Source organism: Alligator sinensis, unplaced genomic scaffold, assembly GCF_000455745.1.
Source record: "Alligator sinensis unplaced genomic scaffold, ASM45574v1 scaffold84_2, whole genome shotgun sequence".
NCBI classification, from domain to species: Eukaryota; Metazoa; Chordata; order Crocodylia; family Alligatoridae; genus Alligator; species Alligator sinensis.
In genome coordinates this window covers 1,370,064-1,376,831 of record NW_005842247.1, presented here as the reverse complement: position 1 = coordinate 1,376,831, position 6,768 = coordinate 1,370,064, and positions in this window count along the sequence as shown.

Below are 6,768 nucleotides of genomic sequence, written 5' to 3'. Positions count from 1 at the left end.
CAGGTGTCTGTACATGAATGCATGAAGCATGGGAAACAAACAGGAAGAATTAGAAATCCTCGTACAGTCAAGGAACTATGATGTGATTGGAATAGTAGAGACTTGGTGGGATAGGTCTCATGACTAGAGTACTGTCATGGATGGGTACAAACTGTTCAGGAAGGACAGGCAGAAGAGCTGCATGATTGCTCAGAGCTCCAGTATGGAACTGGAGATAGTCTCTGAGTTAAGGTTAAAGGGGAGAGCAACAAGGGTGATGTCATGGTGGGTGTCTGCTATAGACCACCAGTCCAGGAGGATGGGGTAGATGAGACTTTCTTCAGACAACTAGGAAGTTTCCCTGGTTCTCATGGAGGACTTCAATCATCCTGACATCTACTAGGAGGGCAATATAGCAATGCTCAGGCAGTCCAGGAAATTTTTGGAGAGTGCTGGGGACAACTTCCTGGTGCAGGTTTTGGAGAGGCCAACTAGGAGTCATGTTCCTCTTGACCTGCTGCTTGCAAAAAGGGAAGAATCGGTGGGATATGTAGAAGTAGATGGCAACTTGGGCAGCAGTGACCATGAAATGATTAAGTTCAGGATCCTGACAAAAGGAAGAAAGAAGAGCAGCAGAGTAGGGACTCTAGACTTCAGAAAAGCAGACTTTGACTCCCTCAGGGAATATATGAGCCAGATCCCCTGGCAGGCCAGTCTTCCAGAAGAGCTGGATGTATTTTAAAGAAACCTTACTGAGGGCGCAGGAACAAACCATCCCGACGTGCAAGAAGATTAACAAATATGGCAGGCGACCAACTTGGCTTAGCAGAGAACTCTTTGGTGAGCTGAAATGCAAAAAGGAAGCTTACAAGAAGTGAAGCTTGGGCAGATGACTAGGGAGTATAAGAATATTGCTCGGTTGTGTAGGGATGAAATCGGCTAAAACATAACTGGAGTTGCAGCTAGCAAAAGATGTGAAGAAGAAGGGTTTCTATAAGTATGTTAACCAAATGAAGGTCCGGGAAAGTGGATCCAGTACTGAATGAGTGAGGCAGCCTAATGACAGATGATGACAAAAAGGCTGAAGCACTCAATGCCTTTTTTTACCTCGGGTTTCACAGGCAAAGTCAGCTCCCAGATTACTGCACCTGATAGCACAGTTTGGGGAGGAGGCGAACAGCCAACAGTGGTAAAAGAACAGATTAGGTCTATTTAGAAAAACTGGACATGTACAAGTCCATTGAGCCAGATGCAATGCAGCTGAGGGTGCTGAGGGAGTTGGCTGATGTGATTGCAGAGCCACTGGCCATTATCTTTGAGAACTCATGACAATCGAGGGAGGTCCCGGATGGCAGGAAAAGGGCAAATGTAGTGCCCATCTTTAAGAAGGGGAATAAGGAGGATCCAGGGAACTACAGACCACTTAGCCTCACTTTAGTTCCTGGCAAAATCATGGGGCAAGTCCTCAAAGAATCTATTTCTTTTTCTAGATTTCTTAATCTATTTCAGCAAGCAAGCTGAGGAAGAGTGGGTTGAATGAATGGACTGTAAGGTAGGTAGAAAGCTGGCTGGATCATTGGGCTCAATGGGTAGTGATTAGTAGCTTGATATCTAGTTGGCAGCTGGTATCAAGTGGAGTGCCTGAGGGGTCTGTCTGGGGTCCAGTTTTGTTCAATATCTTCATTAACCATCTGGAAGATGGGATGGATTACACTCTCAGGAAGTTTGCAGATGACACCAAGTTGTGGGGTATGGTAGATACTCTGGAGGGTAGGGCTAGGATTCAGAGTGACCTAGACAAATTGGAGAATTGGGCCAAAAGAAATCTCACAAGGTTCCATAAGGAGAAGTGCAAAGTCCTGCACTTAGGAAGGAACAATCCCTACAGGTTTGGGACCAATTGGCTAAGCAGCAGCTCTGCAGAAAAGGACCTGGGGGGTACAGGGATAATAAGTTGGATATGAGTCAACAGTATGCCCTTGTTGCCAAGAAGGCTAATGGCATACTGGGCTACATTAATAGGAACGTTGCCAGCAGATCAAGGGAAGAAATAATTCCCTTCTATTCTCCACTGGTGAGGCCACATCTGGAGTACTGTATTCAGTTTTGGGCCCCTCATTGTAGAAAGGATGTGAACAAGTTGGAGGGAGTCCAGCAGAGGGCAATGAAAATGGTTAGGGAGCTGAGGCACATGACTTGTGAAGAGAGGCTGAGGGAACTGGGCTTATTTAGTTTGCAGAAGAGAAGACTAAGTGGGGATTTAATAGCAGCCTTCAACTACCTGAAGGGTGGTTTCAAAGAGGATAGAGCTAGACTGTTTTCAGTTGTGACAGATGACAACAAGGACCGGTGGTCTCAAGTTGCAGCAAGGGAGGTTTAGGTTGGATATTAGGAAAAAGCTTCTTTCTAGGCGGGTGGTGAAGTACTGGGAGGTAGTTAAGCACCTTATTTAAAGAAGTGGTGGAATTTCCATCCTTGGAGGTTTTTAAGGCCCGGCTTGACAAAGTCCTGGCTGGAAAGTCCTAGTTGGGGATGGTCCTGCTTTGAGTAGGGGGTTGCTCTAGATAACCTCTTGAGGTCCCTTCCAATCCTAATTTTCTGTGATTCTATGTTAAAATTCCTTTAAAATTTAAGACTGTCCTGCTTGTTCTGATAAATCTGCCAACCTGTAACCCGTACTTAAAAGTTTTTTTTTCAAGAGGAAGAGGACATGGATACAGAATTTATGTTGCAGAGTATGCAGCATTCATGGGGAAAACCACTGACTGATCTTAAAGTATTTCAAAATCAAGTTCTGGACCTTTAAGTACTTGGACTTTCGGCCAAGGAGCTCTCATTACAGTTTAGAATATGCCATACAGTTTTGCCAGAAACAATGTTTTTTTTCAAGAGCAAATTGTACAAAGGTCTTTTTCATGCACAGAGTACTTTTTTTTTTAAAGAATGAAACATTTTCCAATAAAATCATTACCTTATTCTCCACAAATGAACAGAGGAATCCATCCACCACACCCAGGAAATCCTAATGGGTGGAGATCATTTTGAGAGATGAATGAGAAAATGAGTCCAAGTGCTTTATTAGGTGAAAGAATGAAATTAGCAACATAGGGTAAAATAACAATTTTGACAATCATCTGACTGCCCTAAAACAGTTATAGGGTATGGATTCCACTTTTTCTAAGAACATTACCAGAGACAAGGGTGAGACTATAGGTCTTGGCCTCAGAAACAAAAACAGTCCTATATTACTGTGCAAGTGCTTATATTACAATATCCCCTCCAACAAATCCAGCAGAGCATATTCCGGGACACTGTCATTCCCATACAATTGTCTAAATGTGCAGGATGCCACTCTCCTCTTGCTTATCCTGCTCTAAATCTGGAGTGACTCCATTAACTTCAGTATGTGTTCTCCACATTCATCAGGCTGTGAGAATAAAATTTGGCTTATAAAGTTTTGAATAATTCAAACACAGATTGAATTAAAGGTGTTCTTCATCCCAACTCCAGCTTTCCTGGAATCTGTCTTTTATTTCTGGTTCCTTGATGATCTACTACTGAATTCCTGTGTTTACCAAGCCAGAAACCGAACAAAAGCAGTAGAATAAACCAGGAAGCATGAATAATGAGACTACCACCAAAGAAGGAAAGATCTTCCAGTTATTTCCATTAAGTTTATTTGCTCAAGTGGGTATATTACAAGGTTTACCAACTTGGAGAAAGGTAAAATAAAACCAATTTAACTCCCATTTTCAAGGAAGATGAGGAAAAAATCCTGAAATTTCAGGATGTATGACCTTTTTTTAAGTAAAAATTTTTGTGTTCCAAGCCAAATCAATTCCAAATCCGTGAGTCATTCAAGAACCATGTGTGGCCCTGCAACTGGCAAACATCCTCCACCCCTACCTGGGGCTTCAGTGTTTCCAAATCATTTGGTGGACATCCTACGTGCAGGCCCAAGGCTTGGGGTTCAGATGCCCCTGAGTTTCACTTGCCCTCAGCCATATGGCTGCAGAAGCAAGCTAGGGAAAAGTCTCCCATTTCCATAAAGTGGACGTAAAGCCAAGATCTTCCCCAAGGGCAATGAACTTGGGAGGGTAACTATATGTTACCTCTGCGAATACTACCCCATGCCAGAAAAGTGTTTATCCCCTGTCCCTAGAAAAACTGCCCTAGTTGATCATGGTACCCTTACCCTGCCAGGTAAGGATGTATGACTTATTGTGGAAAGGGACTCAAATATTGCAGTGTTGAGTCTTTAAATTACAAAAATATAGAAGAGGAAGGGGCTTCAGCAGGTCATTGAGTCTCTCCTGGTGACTTTCTCACAGATGTTAGTCTAATCTTTTCATAAACTTCCAATTACAGGGATGTCACAACCTCCCTAGATTTCCTCTACAACTTAACTATGCTTAGAGTTAGAAAAGGTTTTCCTAATATCCAACTTAATTCTGCTTTGTTGCAAATTAAGCTGATTACTTCTTGTCCTACTTATTAGATGAGATGAACAATAGATCAGCATCTTCCTTATAGCAACTTTTAAAATATTGGAAGACTGTTAGCAGCATATTCCTGCATCCTTAGTCTTCTTGTTTTTAGACTAAACAAATCAATTTCTTCCAGCCTTTTCTAATAGATGATATTTTCCAAATCTTTTACCTTTCTCTGATTGCTCTCCTCCAATTTTTCTGTATCAATCTTAAAATCTGATTCCCAAAAACTGGATGTAGTACTCCAACTGAGGCCTCACCAGGCAGAGTAGAGTAGAATAATTACTTCTTACATTTTACATGTTTAACACTTCTGTTAATAGATTTCAGAATGAAATTTGCCTTTTTTCCAAATGCATGGTATTTCATAGACTTTCATAGACATTAGGGCTGGAAGGGACCTCGGAAGATCATCGAGTGCAGCCCCCTGTCCCAGAGGCAGGAAGTCAGCTGAGGTCATAGGATCCCAGCAAGATAAGCATCCAATTTTCTCTTGAGGGCGTTCGAAGTAAGTGCTTGAACCACCTCCAATGGCAGGCTATTCCAGACCTTGGGGGCTCGGACAGTAAAGAAATTCTTCCTTATGTCCAGCCTGAAATGGTCTTGGAGGAGGTTATAACCGTTCGACCTTGTTGTCCCTTGGGGCGCTCTGGTGAACAAACGTTCCCCCAGATCCTGGTGGACACCCCTTGCAAACTTATAGGTGGCCATCAGATCACCCCTGAGCCTGCGCTTTTCCAAATATGGCAGACTCATATTTAGTTTGTGATTCACTATTATTCCCAGATCCTTTGCTGCCATAGTTGCTTTGTCCATTATTTCCTAATTTGCACTGATCCATTTAATTTCTCTTTCCTATGAGCAGTACCTTTTTGCACTTATCTTCACTGAGTTTTATCTGATTGATTACTGACCATTTCTCTAATTTATCAAGATAATTTTGAATGATAATCATGCCCTCCAAACTGCTTACAAACCCTCCCTGCCTGCTCTCATCTGTAAATCTTACATATGAACTCATCTAAATGGTTAATAAAAATACTAATACAGTGGAACCCAAGATGAACGTCCCCCCCATTCTTAGTAGAATCTCATTTCAAATGTCTTCTCAGTTTGACAATGCAGTGATAAACTAGTTGAAAACTGTAACCCAATAGTTAGTATGGCCATTATATGGTGAATCTATCTAGACCAATAGTTCATAAGCTTTTTAGACGGACAGACCATTGTCTTGTCAAGTTTCAAATTTTCTTGAGAAACATCAAATTCTAATTGAACTGCTCCAGTGCAATCCACAAACCTCAGTTGGAAACCCCTGAGTAGTTAGATATTTCCTCAGCCTGTGCAGAGAAACATCATGCAAGACCCCCACTAGGCTCTGCATAAACTAATGGGACCACCAGGATGATGGCATGCCACAGACTTGTCGAAGCAGGTACCAGCTCTGTCTGACTCCTGCCTATTTCTTTTAAAAAGATGCTACTCTGTTCATTAAGTGGTGCTCAACCTCCAGCCTGCAGAGCTGTGACATTTGGCCTGCAGGACTTCCCGTGGGTTGGGAAATTTGTCAGTGGGAGAGCCATGGCAATTAATACAGCCACCTTCCCCTACTGCCAAAATCCCAATTTCCAAGGCCAGCATGGACGGTGGAAGACGGGCCATGTCCCCTTCCCTCCGCATAGCCAGGTTGGGGCAAGACTGGAGCTGGGCCCCCGAGCTGGACAGGGGCCAGGCCTATGCCCCCTCCCACCGCTGCGGGCTGGGCCAAGCGCCCTTTCCCCACACAGCAGCGTCCCTTCCCTTTGCCCCCTCCATGTGACTGTTTGCCTTCCTCCACGTGAGCCGGGGCCGGATCCGGCCCACAGCTGGCCTGAGTGCTGTCCCTCCAACTCCCTAGGCGGAAAGGGCGAGCACCACCGGGGCAGTGTCAGGTTCGGTCGCGCGGGCCGGGGCGGGCCCGTCTCCACCAGGGGCAGGGGCAGGCTCTGTGCGCCGCACAGCACATGGGACAGGGAGCGGAGAGCAGAGCAGCAGCTGCGGGGCGGGACAGGGAGCACGAAAACAAAGCAGCACATGGAGACGGAGCGGAAAGCAGAGCAGCATCTGAGGCAGGGGGCAGAAAATGAAGCAGCACACAAGGCAGGGAGCCACAGCCCGCGCAGGCGCAGAAGCGGAGCCCGCCCGCGCCGCTATGCCCCGCCCGCGCCCGCTGCTTGAGGGGAGCGCCCGGCCGAGGTGCACAAGACCCGCGCGCCCCCCTGCAACCGGCTCTGGCAGCAGTAGCAGCAGCAGCAGCAGC